The sequence below is a fragment of the Bufo bufo genome, chromosome 1, assembly GCF_905171765.1.
Source record: "Bufo bufo chromosome 1, aBufBuf1.1, whole genome shotgun sequence".
Classification (NCBI taxonomy): Eukaryota; Metazoa; Chordata; class Amphibia; order Anura; family Bufonidae; genus Bufo; species Bufo bufo.
Window position 1 is genome coordinate 775,785,935 of NC_053389.1, and position 20,160 is coordinate 775,806,094.

The 20,160-nt window shown below is 46.7% G+C and overlaps 3 non-coding genes across 3 annotated transcripts; all 3 read left to right on the forward strand.

Moving 5' to 3' along the window:
* The first annotated feature begins 824 nt into the window (after nucleotides 1-824).
* LOC120987526 lies at nucleotides 825-920 on the forward strand. The gene has a single exon (XR_005776118.1). It is a non-coding gene; the product is annotated as a small nucleolar RNA U13 (small nucleolar RNA).
* An 11,547-nt stretch (nucleotides 921-12,467) lies between these two features.
* Nucleotides 12,468-12,563, forward strand: LOC120987527. Its single transcript, XR_005776119.1, has one exon. It is a non-coding gene; the product is annotated as a small nucleolar RNA U13 (small nucleolar RNA).
* A 2,119-nt stretch (nucleotides 12,564-14,682) lies between these two features.
* Nucleotides 14,683-14,778, forward strand: LOC120987528. Its single transcript, XR_005776120.1, has one exon. It is a non-coding gene; the product is annotated as a small nucleolar RNA U13 (small nucleolar RNA).
* Nucleotides 14,779-20,160: the final 5,382 nt, after the last annotated feature.

Genomic DNA, 20,160 nt, shown 5'->3' on the forward strand with positions numbered 1-20,160 from the left:
GTGCACCCCGCATCGTGGTACAGAACACAAGATGCTTCTGTGTGCTTCCGGGTCCACGCCTCTGAGCCGCAAGAGATAAAACGTCCTATCTTTTGCCGCATCTTGCGGATCACGGATCCATTGCAATCAATGAGTCTGCACCGTGATGCGTAGTGCTGGTATTTAGCGGATCTGTGGTTTGTGGTCAGTAATGCGGGCAGGGTAGTGTGAATGCGCCCTAAGATGGAGGAGGGACCCACCCACTAAAAACACAAATAGAGATTGTTAGCTTTTAAAGAGTGCTGCAGCAGCGCAGGGAGTACGGGCAGGAGCACATATTGCTGCTCCTGCCCGTGCCCCACCCTGTGCCCATGTACTATGCCAGGAGTCGCGGAGCGGAGCGGGCTCCTGCTTCTTCCTGCTCCGCTAAGCTAAGCGCTGACATGCAGTTCTCTTAGCTTAGCGGAACAGGCAGAAACAGGAGCCGCTCCGCTAATCCTGACATAGTAGATGGGTAGAGGGTACCCATGCGCTATGCCAAGAGTTAGTAATTGTCCGAGGAGCACGGACAGGAGCAGCAATGTGCACTCCTGCCCCATTCGTACATTTCACTCTCCGTACTCCGCGGAGCTGTCAGCGCTGTACGGAGAACTGAGTTTTAAGCGCATAAGGAATGGTCCGCTTTAGGGAGGAAAAAGTCTAATAAAAATACAAAATGAAGTAATAAAGTATATTAGAAAAAGTTTTATTAGGGCATTAGGGACATCATATTAAAATTTTATGGTCTCCTTAATGTTCATGAGGGTTGTCCACCTCTGGGGTCATATCGAGCTCTGACAACTGTGATCCTTCTGGTTCAGACATGTGATGAATGGGAGAGCACACGGCTGTGTGACATGTGCGGTCCTCTTGTTATGACATAGCACATTATCCTTCTGATGCTGAACTGTTATGGGGGTGATAATATAATGTCTATGGGGTTGTGTTTGTTTGTAATGTGATTTTTTTGATGCACAGTGACTGTAGAAGCTATAGAACTCTTTTTGTCTTTTCAGAGATTTTTTATCACATGTATTTGTTTTGTAATACGATTAATTTCTGGTATTTTGTCCCACAGAATAGTGTTGTCTGACGTGGAACTGATTTTTATACAGGGAATTAATTTTGTGTCACACAGAATTTATATGTGTTATTTTGTGTACAGCGTCCATAAAGGTTAGATTTTCACATGATGGTGGTTGTAGTGCCATGTGTTTCCATGAAGCTTGTAAATATGATAGAGACACTTACCAGTCTTCATGGGGTTCAGAATAAGAATATTATTCACGTTTTCCTTGCTTTACAATTACATTTTAACAAACCTGTATCTGCTATAAGGAAGTTATTGCTCTGACCAGCAGAGGGCGGTAAGTATCTTCAGATTCACCAGGCGCTCGCTCCAGTCTGGTAATGTTCTCCTTTAGGAGGTGACTACATTGTGATCTGTGGTGACGTGGGACTCACGGTAAAATTACTGAATTACTGACACCTCAATGTGTCCGTATGGGAAAAGCGATCACAGAATCTCTTACCCAGTGTCCTAAGAGCTTACACTCTACAGGAGAGAGGATCCTGGTGCCCTAAGAGCTTACACTCTACAGGAGAGAGGATCCTGGTGTCCTAAGAGCTTACACTCTACAGTGGAGAGGATCCTGGTGTCCTAAGAGCTTACACTCTACAGGAGAGAGGATCCCAGTGCCCTAAGAGCTTACACTCTACAGGAGAGAGGATCCTGGTGTCCTAAGAGCTAACACTGTACAGTGGAGAGGATCCCAGTGCCCTAAGAGCTTACACTCTACAAAAGAGAGGATCCTGGTGCCCTAAGAGCTTACACTCTACAGGAGAGACATCTCAGGTGCATTAAAGCTCTTAGAACCAGTTGTAGCTGAGACGGGGAAATAACAGGTAAGAAGTGCAGCCTTGGTCCATTATAATAGGGTTAGTTAGGTCCTTTCTGTATTAGTTCCTTACGGTTTGAAGATTCATGGCCAACTGGGGGAAGGAGCATTACTCGCCCTCATTGAATAGACATAGCGGTGTGCCTCATAGAGATCTATTGTCAGGTAATGTGCTGTGGGAAAAGAAGCAGCCAGACCAGAGACTTCTCAGCCTGCAGCATAACCTCGCAGCTCTTTTCTTATTATCATCACAGAAGATAATATTGATTGAAATGTCTTAGAAGGTCCTCAGAAGAGTATTGGTTCTCATTGAGGAGACTCGGTAGTCTACGGAGACTTATTCCCAGGCAATGCTCAATGAGCTCAAACTAACATGAAAGTCTGTCCTGGTCATCTCTGCAGGGTTAGTGATGGTAATATTGGCAATACTCTTTATTGATTTATAGGGAATAAAACACAATACATTTGCAACAAAATCTGTGACGGACGGATCATGAGGCTGTGGGGGAAATAAATGCAAACAGCACATTAAAAAAATTCTGATAGTTGCGCCATGACTACTTGTCACCACTAGATGGCAGCGTGTGAGAAAGGAAAGCTCAGACTTCCATAGGACCACACACTGGGGCATGGTGGTTAGGAGATCTCTCTTATTTTTCTCCTCTGTCTGTAAGGGTGCAGTCACATGACTGTGGGATGGGCATGCCCGTGTTACGGACCGCAAACCGTGGATTCACTAAACATGAGCACTGGCCGTGTGCACCCCGCATTGTGGTACAGAACACAAGATGCTTCTGTGTGCTTCCGGGTCCACGCCTCTGAGCCACAAGAGATAAAACGTCCTATCTTTTGCCGCATCTTGCGGATCATGGACCCATTGCGATCAATGAGTCTGCACCGTGATGCGTAGTGCTGGTATTTAGCGGATTTGTGGTCAGTAATGCGGGCAGGGTAGTGTGAATGCGCCCTAAGATGGAGGAGGGACCCACCCACTAAAAACACAAATGGAGATTGTTAGCTTTTAAAGAGTGCTGCACCAGCGCAGGGAGTACAGGCAGGAGCACATATTGCTGCTCCTGCCCGTGCCCCACCCTGTGCCCATGTACTATGCCAGGAGTCGCTGAGCGGAGCGGGCTCCTGCTTCTGCCTGCTCCGCTACGCTAAGCGCCGACATGCAGTTCTCTTAGCTTAGCGGAACAGGCAGAAACAGGAGCCGCTCCGCTAATCCTGACATAGTAGATGGGTAGAGGGTACCCATGCGCTATGCCAAGAGTTAGTAATTGTCCGAGGAGCACGGACAGGAGCAGCAATGTGCACTCCTGCCCCATTCGTACATTTCACTCTCCGTACTCCGCGGAGCTGTCAGCGCTGTACGGAGAACTGAGTTTTAAGCGCATAGGAAATGGTCCGCTTTAGGGAGGAAAAAGTCTAATAAAAATACAAAATGAAGTAATAAAGTATATTAGAAAAAGTTTTATTAGGGCATTAGGGACATCATATTAAAATTTGATACAAAGGTTTAGTTACTCTTTAAAGGGAACCTGTCACCTAGAAAATGCATATTAAACCGCCAGCAGTACCTTATTGCAGCCTGTAGCATAATTTTTAAGGTGTCTGTGTCTTTTCTGTACAATGCGGCAAAGGTCTAAAAAAAAAGACTTTTATTCAACAGGCCACGCCATGAAAACGATAGTCTGAAGTCAAGCGCGTCCCGTCCCCTTTACCACCCCAATGCCGCTGCCCCCTGGACTTCAAGACTATCGTTTACATAGCATGGCCAGTTTAATAAAAGTCTTTTTTTAGACCTTTGCGGCATTGCACAGAAAAGACACAGACATAGAAACATAGAATGTGTCGGCAGATAAGAACCTGTCACGGTTGTATGTGAGCAACAATAGTAATACACAGTACAGAGCAACTGACTGGACCCAGAACTAGGGAGGATAAAGGGTGACCCCTGTCCGACCCTCAACGCTTTCCCTATTCTGCTAAAGCACATGCCCGGATCCAAATGGCGGAACGAGGCATGCCCACGTGCCTAAGACTAATGACCACTGTAACCCCTACAAAAGTGGAAGGGGCACGGCCACCAATGCCCTACTCAGTATATGGAGGGAACCGTGGCCAACTCAGATCCAGTCAGAAAACAAACAGGAATACAACAATGTCTGCAGACTTAGCTGAAGGTGTTGCAGCCGCAGAGAAGACGGATCCAAGGACAGGCTGGCAATATCCGGAGTGCTAGCTGCAGCAGAACACAGGTCCAGTGAACTGATAGCTACAAGTGAAGAAACTAAAGCAAGAGCTACAACTGAAGTGAGAACTATAATCCACATCCTATTATAGGAGGAGGGGTGATATAAAGAGAGGGAAATCAAACACATGAAGAACAGCTGTGGTGAAAGAAACCAAAAGTAAACAGAGTAGTGAGAACTCCTCCCAGCTCTAGTAGTGACATCATCACAGGGGTGGAGAAACAGAGCTGTGAGAACGTCCCAAAGCTCTGGTAGTGACAGTACCCCCCCCTCTACGGGTGGACTCCGGACACCCAGGACCCACCTTCTCAGGATGAGCCCTATGAAATGCCCTGATGAGGCGAGTGGCTTTAATGTCCGACACCGGAACCCACATCCTCTACTCAGGACCATAACCCTTCCAATGAACGAGGTACTGAAGAGAACCGCGGACAATGCGAGAGTCCACAATTCTGGAAACCTCAAACTCCAGACTGCCATCAACCAAAATCGGAGGAGGAGGCAAAGAGGAGGGTACCGTGGGCTGGACATATGGTTTTAAGAGAGATCTGTGAAATACATTATGTATCTTCCAAACCCGTGGAAGATCAAGACGGAAGGCAACAGGATTGATGACTGACAAGATTTTATAAGGCCCAATAAACTTGGGACCCAATTTCCAGGAGGGAACCTTCAACTTAATGTTTCTAGTAGACAACCACACCAGATTACCCACATTCAGGTCCGGACCAGGCACACGTCTCTTATCAGCCACACGCTTATACTTCTCACTCATTTTTTTAAGATTACTCTGAATCTTTTGCCAAATGGTAGACAAAGACCAGGAAAATCTCTCCTCCTCAGGTAAACCAGAAAGAGCCCCTCCCGAGAATGTCCCAAACTGCGGATGGAACCCATATGCACCAAAGAATGGTGACTTATCAGATGAGTCCTGACGACGGTTGTTCAGAGCAAACTCAGCAAGAGGGAGAAATGAACACCAATCCTCCTGGTTCTCTGCCACAAAACAGCGCAAATATGTCTCCAGATTCTGATTGAGGCGCTCAGTCTGACCATTCGACTGCGGATGAAAAGCAGAAGAGAAGGACAGCCGAACCCCCAGGCGAGAACAGAAAGCCTTCCAGAACCTGGACACAAACTGCGTGCCTCTATCGGAAACAATATCAGAGGGAATGCCGTGCAATTTAACAATATGGTCGACAAAAGCTTGCGCCAACGTTTTAGCATTGGGTAAACCAGGGAAAGGTACGAAATGAGCCATCTTGCTAAAACGGTCCACCACCACCAGGATCACCGACTTCCCCGAGGAACGAGGAAGATCCGTGATAAAGTCCATGGACAGGTGTGTCCAAGGACGGGAAGGAATGGGTAACGGGAGAAGGGAACCTGAAGGCCGTGAACGAGGGACCTTAGCTCGAGCGCACGTCTCACAAGCAGCCACAAAACCCTCCACCGACTTACGAAGAGCCGGCCACCAAAATCTCCGAGCAATGAGATCTACCGTGGCTCTACTCCCGGGGTGACCAGCAAGAACCGTATCATGATGCTCCTTAAAGAGTTTGTGACGTAGCTCAGGAGGCACGAACAACTTCCCAGAAGGACAACGGGCAGGTGTCTCAGTCTGGGCAGCCTGGACCTCGGCCTCCAAATCGGAATATAGAGCAGAAACAACTACCCCCTCCGCCAAAATGGGACCCGGGTCCTCGGAGTTTCCTCCTCCCGGAAAACAGCGAGAGAGAGCATCAGCCTTCACATTTTTTATCCCAGGTCGGAATGTAACAACAAAATTGAATCTGGAGAAGAACAGAGACCATCTGGCCTGTCTCGGATTCATACGCCTGGCCGACTCCAAGTATGCCAGATTCTTATGGTCGGTAAAAACGGTGATAGGGTGCCTAGCCCCCTCCAACCAATGGCGCCATTCCTCGAAAGCCAACTTGATGGCCAACAACTCCCTATCTCCCACATCATAGTTTCTCTCTGCCGGGGAGAGTTTTTTAGAGAAAAAGGCACAGGGTCGCCACTTGGCAGGGGAAGGGCCCTGGGACAAAACCGCACCCACACCCACCTCGGAAGCATCCACCTCAACAATAAAAGGTAAGGAAACATCGGGATGCACCAAGACGGGAGCAGACGCAAAATTCTCTTTAATCTTAGAAAAGGCTGTAAGCGCCTCCTCCGACCAAGAGGAAAAATCCGCCCCCTTTTTTGTCATGTAAGTGAGGGGTTTGACAACAGAGGAATAATTCAAAATGAACTTTCTGTAATAGTTCACAAAACCCAGAAAGCGCATCAATGCCTTCTGATTCTCAGGAAGCTCCCACTCAAGTACAGCACGGACCTTCTCGGGATCCATGCGAAAACCAGAAGCAGAGAGGAGAAAACCCAGAAATTGAATCTCCGATACCATAAAAAGACATTTCTCCAGCTTGGCGTACAATTTATTTTCCCGCAGAATCTGCAGAACCTGAAAAAGATGATCCTGATGGGTCTGAACATCAGGGGAAAAAATCTAAATATCATCAAGATACACCAATACAAATTTCCCCATTAAATGATAGAAAATACTATTAACAAAATGCTGAAAGACGGCCGGAGCATTCATCAGGCCGAAAGGCATAACGAGATTCTTGAAATGCCAGTCAGGGGTATTAAAGGCCGTTTTCCATTCATCCCCCTCTCTGACCCTGACCAGGTTGTACGTGCCTCTCAAATCCAATTTGGAAAACACCTTGGCCCCAACAATTTGATTGAAGAGGTCCGGGATCAGAGGAAGGGGATAGGGATCGCGAATCGTGATACGGTTCAGCTCCTTAAAATCTAGCCAAGGTCTCAGAGAGCCATCTTTCTTTTTAACAAAAAAAAAAACCCGCGGCCACAGGTGACTTTGAGGGACGAATATGCCCCTTTTCGAGACTCTCGGAGATGTAAGTTCGCATAGCGATTCTTTCCGGTTGTGAGAGATTGTAGAGGCGTGCTTTTGGCAGCTTGGCACCGGGAATGAGGTTAATGGGACAGTCAAACTCCCGGTGAGGAGGTAGCTCCTGAACACCGCTCTCGGAAAACACGTCCGAGAAATCAGAGAGAAATGATGGCACCGTTTTAGTAGACACCTCTGCAAAAGTCGCTGTGAGACAATTCTCTCTACAAAAATCACTCCACTCATTTATTTGCCTTCCTTGCCAATCAATAGTGGGGTTATGTCTAGTGAGCCAGGGTAACCCCAAAACTAGAGGAGACGGCAATCCGTTAAGGACAAAACAAGATATATCCTCCACATGAGTGTCACCTACAGCTAGCCGGATATTGTGAACAATGCCCTTCAGAGATCTCTGTGAGAGTGGAGCAGAGTCAATAGCAAAAACAGGTATATCTTTATCTAATGTGCAAACCTGAAAACCATGCATGGCTACAAATTGAGTGTCAATAAGATTGACGGCCGCTCCACTATCGACAAAAATCTCACAAGAAATGACTTTGCTCTCTAGCGCCACCCTGGCAGACAGGAGAAAACGGGAACTGCAGGTCAGAGGAAAAGCATCAAATCCTACATCAACTTTGCCCAAAGTAGCAGATGAAGCAGAACCTGATGATTTACCTTTTGAGATTTTTCTCTTATTATCGCTCTTAGTACGGTTCAAGAATCTCCTAGACGGACAAACATTTGCCAAATGACCTATGCCCCCACAACAAAAACAGACCATACTCTGAGGACTAAATCCTCTTTTATCAGGGGCAAGTCGAACTAGCTGCATGGGCTCCTCCTCAGAGGGGAGCGAGACAGGATGAGGCCCCTGCACACTGAATGAGTCCGCACCACTGCCCCTAGACTGACAATGGTTGGACAGAGAGGTCTCGTTTCTTTCTCTTAGACGCCTGTCAAGGCGTACCGCCAATGACATGGCAGAGTCTAAGGACGTTGGTCTCTCATGGAAAGCAAACGCATCTTTTAATCTCTCCGAGAGACCATGACAGAACTGACTCCGGAGTGCAGCATCATTCCAACCCGAATCAGCTGCCCATCTCCGAAATTCAGAACAATAAAGCTCCGCAGACAGTTTGTTCTGGCATAAAACACGTAGGTTAGATTCGGCCAGAGCAACACGATCCGGGTCATCATAAATCTGCCCCAGGGCCACAAAAAATCCCTCCACGGATCGAAGGGAGGGATCCCCTGATGGCAGCGAAAAAGCCCAAGTCTGAGCATTACCCCTGAGCAGGGAAATGACAATCCTCACCCTCTGCTCCTCCTTACCAGAGGAGTGGGGACACAAGCAAAAATGGAGTTTGCATGCCTCTCTGAAACGAACAAAATTCTCACTGCCCCCGGAGAACGTCTCCGGAAGTGAGACCTTTGGCTCGCAACAGACTCCATGAGCCGGAGCAGGGCCCAATGCTTGAAGCTGGGTCATAGATTGACGGAGATCCGCTACTTCCAAAGAAAGACCCTGCATGCGGTCAACCAGGTCAGAAAGCGGATCCATGTCAAAAAAGGACGGTTTTGGTGGATTATAATGTCACGGCTGTATGTGACCAACAATAGTAATACACAGTACAGAGCTACTGACTGGACCCAGAACTAGGGAGGAAAAAGGGTGACCCCTGTCCGACCCTCAACGCTTTCCCTATTCTGCTAAAGCACATGCCCGGATCCAAATGGCGGAACGAGGCATGCCCACGTGCCTAAGACTAATGACCACTGTAACCCCTACAAAAGTGGAAGGGACACGGCCACCAGTGCCCTACTCAGTATATGGAGGGAACCGTGGCCACCTCAGATCCAGTCAGAAAACAAACAGGAATACAACAATGTCTGCAGACTTAGCTGAAGGTGTTGCAGCCGCAGAGAAGACGGATCCAAGGACAGGCTGGCAATATCCGGAGTGCTAGCTGCAGCAGAACACAGGTCCAGTGAACTGATAGCTACAAGTGAAGAAACTAAAGCAAGAGCTACAACTGAAGTGAGAACTATAATCCACATCCTATCATAGGAGGAGGGGTGATATAAAGAGAGGGAAATCAAACGCATGAGGAACAGCTGGGAGGAAGGAAACCAAAAGTAAACAGAGCAGTGAGAACTCCTCCCAGCTCTAGTAGTGACATCATCACAGAGGTGGAGAAACAGAGCTGTGAGAACGTCCCAAAGCTCTGGTAGTGACAGAACCATTTGGCCCATCTAGTCTGCCCAATATACTGAATCCTATGAATAGTCCCTGGCCCTATCTTATATGAAGGATGGCCTTATGCCTATCCCATGCATGCTTAAACTCCTTCACTGTATTTGCAGCTACCACTTCTGCAGGAAGGCTATTCCATGCATCCACTACTCTCTCAGTAAAGTAATACTTCCTGATATTACTTTTAAACCTTTGCCCCTCTAATTTAAAACTATGTCCTCTTGTAGCAGTTTTTCTTCTCTTAAATATTCTCTCCTCTTTTACCTTGTTGATTCCCTTTATGTATTTAGCAGTTTCTATCATATCCCCTCTGTCTCGTCTTTCTTCCAAGCTATACATGTTAAGGTCCTTTAACCTTTCCTGGTAAGTTTTATCCTGCAATCCATGTACCAGTTTAGTAGCTCTTCTATGAACTCTCTCCAGAGTATCAATATCCTTCTGGAGATATGGCCTCCAGTACTGAGCACAATACTCCAAATGAGGTCTCTCTAGTGCTCTGTAGGCGGCATGAGCGCCTCCCTCTTTCTACTGGTAATGCCTCTCCCTATACACCCCAGCATTCTGCTAGCATTTCCTGCTGCTCTATGACATTGTCTGCCTACCTTTAAGGACCCTTGCAGGTGAGTGTGTCCGGATGCGTCCCGGTGCATTGCGAGTAGGTACCCAATTGCAGTCAGTTTTGACTGCGATTGCGTTCTGTTGTTCAGTTTTTATCGCGCGGGTGCAATGCGTTTTGCACGCGCGTGATAAAAAACTGAATGTGGTACCCAGACCCGAACCTGGACTTCTTCACTGAAGTTCAGGTTTGGGTTCGGTGTTGTGTAGATGTAATTATTTTCCCTTATAACATGGTTATGAGGGAAAATAATAGCATTCTTAATACAGAATGCTTAGTAGAAGGTCAATTGAGGGTTAAAAAAATAATAATAATTAACTCACCTCCTCCAATTGATCGCGTAGCTGCCGGTCTCCTGTTCTTTCGTCAGGACCTGTCATAGGACCTGTGGTGATGTCACTGAGCTCATCACATGGTCCAATCACATGGTCCATCACCACGGTGATAGACCATGTGATTGGACCATGTGATGTGACGTCACCACAGGTCCTTTAGCCGGCAGCTCATGATTAAAGAAGTAAGAAGAGACCGGCTGCTACGCGATCAAGAGAAGGAGGTGAGTTAATTTTTTTTATTTTTTAACCCTAAATTGACCTTCTACTAAGCATTCTGTATTAAAGAATGCTATTATTTTCCCTTATAACCATGTTATAAGGGAAAATAATACAGTGAATAGACTGTCATCTTAGAAACTATTCACTTCTATGGGGCCTGCATTGCGTGGAAAACGCACAATATAGAGCATGCTGCGATTTTGACGCAACGCACAAGTGATGCATAAAAATCACCGCTCATGTGCACAGCCCCGTAGAAATAAATGGGTCCGGATTCAGTGCGGGTGCAATGCGCTCATCTCACGCATTGCCCCCGCGCTGAAATATCGCCCGTGTAAGGGGCCTAAGTCTCCTAAAATAATGACCCCTAAATCCCTTTCCTCAGATACTGAGGTTAGGACTGTATCACTGATTGTATATTCTGCTCTTGGGTTTTTACGCCCCAGGTGCATTATCTTGCACTTATTAACATAAAGTTTTAGTTGCCAGATTTTTGACCATTCCTCTAGTTTTCCTAAATCCTCAGACACCTTTACAATCAGCTACAGGCTGCAATAAGGTACCGCTGGCGGTTTAATATGCATTTTCTAGGTGACAGGTTCCCTTTATTACTTTTGCGCTCTATTAAGCTTGGCTGTTGGTAAAAAAAAAAAAGTTAGTGCACCTTAAGATGGTGGAGCGTGCAGCAGTTTTTGGTTTCTCAGATGAATACAGTGGGAGGCGTCTGGAGGTAGAGTAGGGCCCTGTAGGAGTATATGGGCCTCCTACTACTGCTCTGGGCAACACAGAGATTGTGGGAAGATGCTATACGGCCACATGTATGGGCCCTAACTCCATCCTAACCAGGACAACCCCTGTGATTAGGGATCGACCGATAATCGGAAGTACCGATATTATCAGCCGATATTCAGGATTTTGTACATTATCGGTATCAGCATCTAACCTTGCCGATATACTGATAATGCGTATAAAGCGAATACTAGCGAGCGCTTCCATTATGGGAGCGCGCACTAGTATGCATCGGGTGCCGGGAGCGGGGAAGAAGCGCAGCAAGCGCTTCCGATACTCACCCTCCCTGGTCTTCTTTGATGGGGCCCGCACTGCACCGTCCTGACCCCGTACAGCGCCAGGACGTAATGCATGCACTATGACCTGACACTGCACACTGTCAGGTGACAGTACAGCGCGGGCCGGAGAACACAGGGGAGCGAGATGCCGGACCCAGAGATGAAGAGAAGCTGCAGCGCAGGAGAGGTAAGGAGTTTTTTATTTGATTCATCTGAGGTCTGATAGGGGTTAATAAAGGTCTAATCTGAGGTCTGATAGGGGTTAATAAAGGTCTGATCTGAGGTCTGATAGGGGTTAATAAAGGTCTGATCTGAGGTCTGATAGGGGTTAATAAAGGTCTGATCTGAGGTCTGATAGGGGTTAATAAAGGTCTGATCTGAGGTCTGATAGGGGTTAATAAAGGGCTGATCTGAGGTCTGATAGGGGTTAATAAAGGGCTGATCTGAGGTCTGATAGGGGTTAATAAAGGTCTGATCTGAGGTCTGATAGGGGTTAATAAAGGGCTGATCTGAGGTCTGATAGGGGTTAATAAAGTCAGTGAGAAGGGGGGATGGTGTGGAAATTGGCATTTGACACTAGTATATTATAAATGTAAATTATAAATTGACTACCAACTAAAGGCTTTATTAATTTATAATTGACATTTATAATATACTAGTGCCAAATGCAAATTTCCACCAACTAATATAATATATATCATGAGATATAACATATCGGTATAAATTATTGGCTATCGGCCTGAAAGTTCAAAGTTTATTGGTATAGGCTCTAAAAAATCAATATCGGTCGATCCCTACCGCTGTGATGTGATAATTTGAGGTCCCCTTAATGTTCATGAGGGTTGTCCACCTCTGGGGTCATATCGAGCTCTGACAACTGTGATCCTTCTGGTTCAGACATGTGATGAATGGGAGAGCACACGGCTGTGTGACATGTGCGGTCCTCTTGTTATGACATAGCACATTATCCTTCTGATGCTGAACTGTTATGGGGGTGATAATATAATGTCTATGGGGCCATGTTGGTTTGTAATGTGATTTTTGATGCACAGTAATTATAGAAATTATGGAGCTTTTTTTGTCTTTTCAGAGATTTTTTTGTCACATGTATTTATTTTGTAAGATGATAAATTTTTTTGTATTTGGTCACACAGAATAGTATTGTCTGGTGCAGAACTGATTTTTATACAGAGAATTAATTTTATGTCACGTTGTTAGTTTGTGACTACACATACAGTACAGCGTCCATAAAGGTTAGTTTTTACATGATGGTGGTTGTAGTGCCATGTGTTTCCATGAAGCTTGTAAATATGATAGAGACACTTACCAGTCTTCATGGGGTTCAGAATAAGAATATTATTCACGTTTTCCTTGCTTTACAATTACATTTTAACAAACCTGTATCTGCTATAAGGAAGTTATTGCTCTGACCAGCAGAGGGCGGTAAGTATCTTCAGATTCACCAGGCGCTCGCTCCAGTCTGGTAATGTTCTCCTTTAGGAGGTGACTACATTGTGATCTGTGGTGACGTGGGACTCACGGTAAAATTACTGATTTACTGACACCTCAACGTCTCCGTATGGGAAAAGCGATCACAAAAGTCCAAGCCTGTCAAGTTTATTGGGATCCTTTTGGCCATAAAAAATTAAGAGGTCTCCAGATGGACTATGCTGTTCCTATAATGTCCAGACAGGATACTGGAGAGTAAACCCTACTGCTCACACTCTAAAGGAGAGAGTATCCCAGTGCCCTATGAGCTTACACTCTACAGGACAGAGGATTCTGGTACCCTATGAGCTTACACTCTACAGGACCAAGGATCCTTGTGCCAAAGAGCTTACACTCTACAGGAGAAAGGATCCTATTCCCCTAAGAGCTTACACTCTACAAGAGAGAGAATCCTAGTGCCCTAAGAGCTTACACTCTATAGCAGAGGGGATGAGCTTACACTCTATAGGAAAGAGGATCCTGCTGGCCTAAGAGCTTGCACTCTACAGCAGATGGGATCCCAGTGCCCTAAGAGCTTACACTCTATAGGAGAGAGGATCATATTGCCCCAAGAGCGTACACTATACAGGAGAGAGGATCCTATGTGCAGGGTTAGTGATGGTAATATTGGCAATACTCTTCATTGATTTATAGAGAATAAAACAATACATTTGCAACAAAATCTGTGACGGACGGATCATGAGGCTGTGGGGGAAAATAAATGCTAACAGCACATTCAAAAAATTCTGATAGTTGCACCATGACTGATTGTCACCACTAGATGGCAGCGTGTGACAAAGGAAAGCTCAGACTTCCATAGGACCACACACTGGGGCATGGTGGTTAGATCTCTCTTATTTTTCTCCTCTGCCTGTAAGGGTGCAGTCACATGACTGTGGGATGGGCATGCCCGTGTTACGGACCGCAAACCATGGATTCACTAAACACGGGCACTGGCCGTGTGCTCCCCGCATTGTGTGCTTCCGGATTCGCACTTCTGCACCACAAGAAATAAAACTTCCTATCTTTTTCCACATCTTGTGGATCGCAGACCTATTGCTATCAATGGGTCCGCACCGTGATGTGCGGTGCACAAAGCCAGTGCTCATATTTAGAGGATCCGTAAAACGGGAACGGTCGTGTGAATGCATCCTAAGATGGTGGAGAGACCCACTAAAAACAGGAATGGAGATAGTTAGTTTTTAATTACCTTTGTCCTCTATTAAGTTAGTGCACCTTCTCCTAGTCTATAGAGGGGACTAAAAACTTTCTGAAACGGCTCCAGCATTCTGGTGTAAACTACTGAGAAAAGCATCTATCCCGGCACCACATGTATCATCCAGATGGTGGAGCGTGCAGCAGTTTTTGGTTTCTCAGATGAATACAGTGGGAGGCGTCTGGAGGTAGAGTAGGGCCCTGTAGCAGTATATGGGCCTCCTACTACTGCTCTGGGCAACTCAGAGATTGTGGGAAGATGCCATACGGCCACATGTATGGGCCCTAACTCCATCCTAACCAGGACAACCCCTGTGATGTGATATTATGTGGTCTCCTTAATGTTCATGAGAGTTGTCCACCTCTGGGGTCATATCGAGCTCTGACAACTGTGATCCTTCTGGTTCAGACATGTGATGAATGGGAGAGCACACGGCTGTGTGACATGTGCGGTCCTCTTGTTATGACATAGCACATTATCCTTCTGATGCTGAACTGTTATGGGGGAGATAATATAACATCTACGGGGTCATGTTGGTTTATAGTGTCTTTTGTGATGTGTGGTGACTGTAGAAGTTGTGGAATTTGTTTTGACTTTACAGAAGTCTTTTTGTTGCCCAGAATTTTGTCTTGTGATATAATACATTTCTGGCACACAAAACTGATTTAATTTTTTACATAGACTTAATTTCTTGTCAGAAAATTAGCAGAACTGTATTTTGTGGCTCATTGGTTTGTTTGTTTGACAGATCTTTGTCACAGAATGTCATTTTCTGACAGAATTCTACAAAATGAGTTTTGTCTATACAAACTCCATTTTGTGTTACAAAATGCACTGTGAACAAATGGTGCCCCGTACAGTACAGGATCCATGGACATGAAGGTTAGATTTTACATGATGGTGGCTGTAGTGCCATGTGTTTACATGAAGCTTGTAAATATGATAGAGACTAGAGTTGAGCGGACACCTGGATGTTTGGGTTCGACAGGTTCGGCCGAACTTCGGAAAAAAGTTTGAGTTCGGGACCCGAACTCGAACCGAACTTGACCCCGAACCCTAACCTTATTGAAGTCAATGGGGACCCGAACTTTTAAGCACTAAAATAGCTGTAAAAATGTCATGGAAAGGGCTAGAGGGCTGCAAATGGCGTCAAAATGTGGTTAAGAGCATGACAACTGTTCTGCAAACAAATGTGGATAGGGAAATGACTTAAAATAACATAAAATACATAAAAATAAAAAATAATAATCTTGATCTAGGAGGACCAGGTCCATATGGAGAAGGAGGTTGAGGAGGCGGTGGATGTGGCGGTGTAGGTGGAAGTGGCGGTGGAGGAGGAGGAGGTAGCCTACACTGCTTTTTGGTTTTAAATTTGTTTTTTTAAATTAGTGTACACCCCAAAACAATGGAAAATATAACCCTCCAGTCGTGCTAAACACGTGTTCAGACAATACACTGGCTGCAGGGCAGGCCAGCACCTCCAAGGCGTAAAGGGCAAGCTCAGGCCATGTGCCCAATTTGGAGACCCAGAAGTTGCAGGGGCTGACCCCTGTCAGTCAGTTCGTGTAGGCGTGTGCACACTTACTGCCCCACCATGTCACACATCCCCGTGATGTTCACGATCCAATTTGATATCTGCTCTATCATGGTGATTACGGGTGGTGGGGAATCAGGGTTCCAGGCCGGAGAGGGAGCGTGAGAAAAGAGACCAAATTTAAGGGAGATAAATTTATTTAAAAAATTTGGGATCAAGAAGAAATGTGGGAAAAGTTATTGAGGCGCAAATGTAGGACAAATTACAGAAGCCCAAATGTGGGCCAAAAGAGTCAATCAGAATTGTGGGAAAACCTATTGAGGCGCAAATGTTGGCCAAAAGAGTATAGCGGAAATGTGGGACAAAGTATTGAAGCTTAAATGTGGTACAACTTGTTTAAGTTTAAGCATTGAATCAAAGGAGGTGGCGCACATCAATCAAAGAAGCATTTCAGAAATTTTATTCCCTGTCACCTATGCAGAGCAGGGGTTTATTCACATCTAAAATTGTATAATGTCAACCCAAGAATGTAACAGAAAAATTACAGAAATTAATTAACCTGTCTACTTGGTAGAGCAGGGGTCTATGACAGAAAACAATTGTTTATTGTCACCCGAAAATGTAAAATAAAAATTATTGAAATTTATTAAGCTGTCAACTAGGTAGAGGAGGGCTATATTACATCCAAATATTGGTGAATTTGACCATAAAATGTAACTGACAAATGTTATTTTTTTTTTTTACCGGTCTAATAGGTATAGCAGTTGTACATCACACCAAAAAATTGCTGAATTTCACTATAAAATGTAGCTGCCAAATATTTTTGTTTACCGGTCTACTAGGTATAGCAGTGGTACTTCACACCAAAAAATTGCTGAATTTCACCAGAAAATGTAACTGACAAATATATATTTTTTGTTAACCGGCCTACTAGGTGTAGCAGTGGTACTATACACCCAAAAATTGGTGAATTTCACCCGAAAATGTTAATGACAATTTATTTTTTAACCGGCCTACTAGGTATAGCAGTGGTACTATACACCCCCAAATTTTTGAAATCCACCAGAAAATGTAAATCACAAAGTAGTGAAATGATATAAAATAGAACACGTACAAAAAAAATAAAAAATGGATTTATGAGGTGGAGTTCCATATGGAGTAGGAGTTTGAGGAGGCGGTGGACGTAGCGGAGTAGGTGGAGGAGGATGAGATAGCCAACACAGGTTTTTGGTTTTAATTTAATTTTTTAAAATTAAGGTACACTCCAAAAGAGTGTGAAATATCCAAAATACAAACATGAGCAATTGTGCTGCAGTATAACAATGGTGCTGGTTGTTGTGGCATGCTGACAAAGCTTTTCCACATGTCTGCCATGCTAACCCTGCCTTCTGAGGTGCTGGCGGTGCTGCGTTGGCGACCTCTTCCTCGTCCTCTGCCTTCGCCTTGTGCTTCCACTGTGCCCCCGCTGTCAGGTGGGAATGCCACCAGCAGCGTGTCTACCAGCGTGCGCTTGTACTCGCGCATCTTACGATCACGCTCCAGTGACGGAATTAAGGATGGTACGTTGTCCTTGTAACGGGGATCCAGCAGCGTGGCCACCCAGTAATCAGCACAAGTTAGAATGTGGGCAACTCTGCGGTCGTTGCATGTGTGCCAGGCTGCCCAGAGGCAGCGAAAAGCTGTCCTCTGTTGGAGGTGTAGCATCTGTGTCCTCTGTATCCCCCCAGCCACGCGCCAGTGATGGCCATGAGCTGGTCTGGGTGCCACCCTGCTGTGAACATGGTTCCTCCTCCTCCATCTCCTCCTCCTCATCCTCCACCTCCTCATCCTCCAGAACTGTGCCCTGGCTAGACAATTGTGTACCTTTGGCTTGTGGGTGCAGGAACCCACCCTTGGAGCCACTTGGGAATGACTAGCCGGAAACCCTACGAAATTATCCCTCCTCCTCCTCCTCCTGTGCCACATCCTCTTCCATCATCGCCAGGAGCGTTTTTTCAAGGAGGCATAGAAGTGGGATAGTAACGCTGAGAACGGCGTTATCGGCACTGGCCATGTTAGTGGAGTACTCAAAACAGCGTAACAAGGAACACAGGTCTCGCATGGAGGCCCAGTCATTGGTGGTGAAGTGGTGCTGTTCCGCCGAGCGACTCACCCGTGCGTGCTGCAGCTGAAACTCCACTATCGCCTGCTGCTGCTCGCACAGTCTGGCCAGCATGTGCAAGGTGGAGTTCCACCTTATGGGCACGTCGCATATGAGGCGGTGAGCGGGAAGGCCGAAGTTACGCTGCAGCGCTGACAGGCGAGCAGCAGCAGGGTGAGAACGCCGAAAGTGTTAGCGCAATTCATGCGCTTCTCCTTCTTCTTTGTGTGGTGCCAAATCAATTAGAAGAATGAGACCAGACAAACTAGGTGGTTTCATGAAAGCATCTTCTCATCTTCCCTCAGCCTTGGTAGAAGAGAGCCTTTATTCCCAGTAGGAGAAAATGAAAGAAATGCTCCAGCACTACGGTAGATGGTATAAAAGTCCCGGTCTTTAATGTCACCAAGAATCCAGGTGAGTACAGCAATCACAAAAAACACTGGTGTTCCCCGGTTCCCCGGATCTACGCGTTTCGAACAGTCGTGTTCTTAGTCATGATCCTAAGTGTGTCTCATGTTCCAAGCTAAAATACTGTTCACCTGCCACCATCACCTGCCACCATCACCGCCCTTCACAAAAGCGCGCACAGACGGCCCGCACTTTATGCAGCAGCTCTGACATGGGGTAATTTTTAAGGAATCTCTGCACCACCAAATTCAGCACATGCGCCAGGCAAGGGATGTGCGTCAAACTGGCTAGTCCCAGAGCTGCTACGAGATTTCGCCCATTATCGCACACCACCAGGCCGGGCTTGAGGCTGACTGGCACAAACCACTCATCGGTCTGTTGTTCCATGCCCGTCCACAGCTCCTGCGCGGTGTGGGGTTTGTCCCCCAAACAGATACGTTTTAAAACTGTCTGCTGTCGTTTACCCCTGGCTGTGCTGAAGTTGGTGGTGAAGGTGACCGGATGAGGAGCTGGTAGAGGATGAGGAAGCGGAGTAGGAGGAGGAAGCAACAGGAGGCAAACTGAAGCGCCCTGCAATCCTCGGTGGTGGAAGGACATGCGCCAAACTGCAATCCGCCTCAGGCCCAGGTGCCACTGCATTTACCCAGTGTGCTGTTATGGAGATATAACGGCCCTGACCGTGCTTACTGGTCCACGTATCCGTAGTCAGGTGCACCTTGCCACAGATGGCGTTGCGCAGTGCACACCTGATTATGTCCCCTACTTGGTTGTGAAGGGAAGGGATGGCTCGCCTTGAAAAGTAGTGGTGGCTGGGCACGACGTACTGTGGGACAGCCACCGCCATAAGGCGTTTAAAACTATCCTTCTCCACCAGACGGAATGACAGCATTTCAAAGGCAAGTCATTTAGAAATGCTGGCATTCAGGGCTAAGGGTTCGCGGGTGAGTAGGGGGGTACTTCCTCTTCCTCTCTAGCATTTGGGATATGGAGAGCTGAACGCTTCCGTGTGACATTGTGGGGATGCTTGGTGACCCAGGTGTTGGTGGGCTGTTTGTGGGGTGCCAGGTAGCACTGTCACTCCAGACAGGGCCGGCACCACCTGTGAGGTGACCTAGGCAGCCGCCTAGAGTGCAATTTAGCAGGGGGCACCGGCCCCGTGCGGTTTTGAAAAAAAAGCGTTGCCGCAAGTTGTTTTTTTAAGTACGGCGGCGGGCCCTCCCCCCGCACCGGACTGGTGCGTCTATGATTGTGCACCGCTCGGGCGCAGCCTGAAGAGAGGGACAGGAGGGAAGCGCCTCTAATGTAGCGTGGCTGAGCTCTGTTCTGTCCGCGGTACAGGAGCTTTTGTTTCCCCTACCCGGCCTGACTGACAGGAAGTGCTCACTAAGGGCTCTTTCACACTTGCGTTCTTGTCTTCCGGCATAGAGTTCCGTCGTCGGGGCTCTATGCCGGAAGAATCCTGATCAGGATTATCCTAATGCATTCTGAATGGAGAGAAATCCGTTCAGGATGCATCAGGATGTCTTCAGTTCCGGAACGGAACGTTTTTTGGCCGGAGAAAATACCGCAGCATGCTGCGCTTTTTGCTCCGGCCAAAAATCCGGAACACTTGCCGCAAGGCCGGATCCAGAATTAATGCCCATTGAAAGGCATTGATCCGGATCCGGCCTTAAGCTAAACGTCATTTCGGCGCATTGCCGGACCCGGCATTTAGCTTTTTCTGAATGGTTACCATGGCTGCCGGGACGCTAAAGTCCTGGCAGCCATGGTAAAGTGTAGTGGGGAGCGG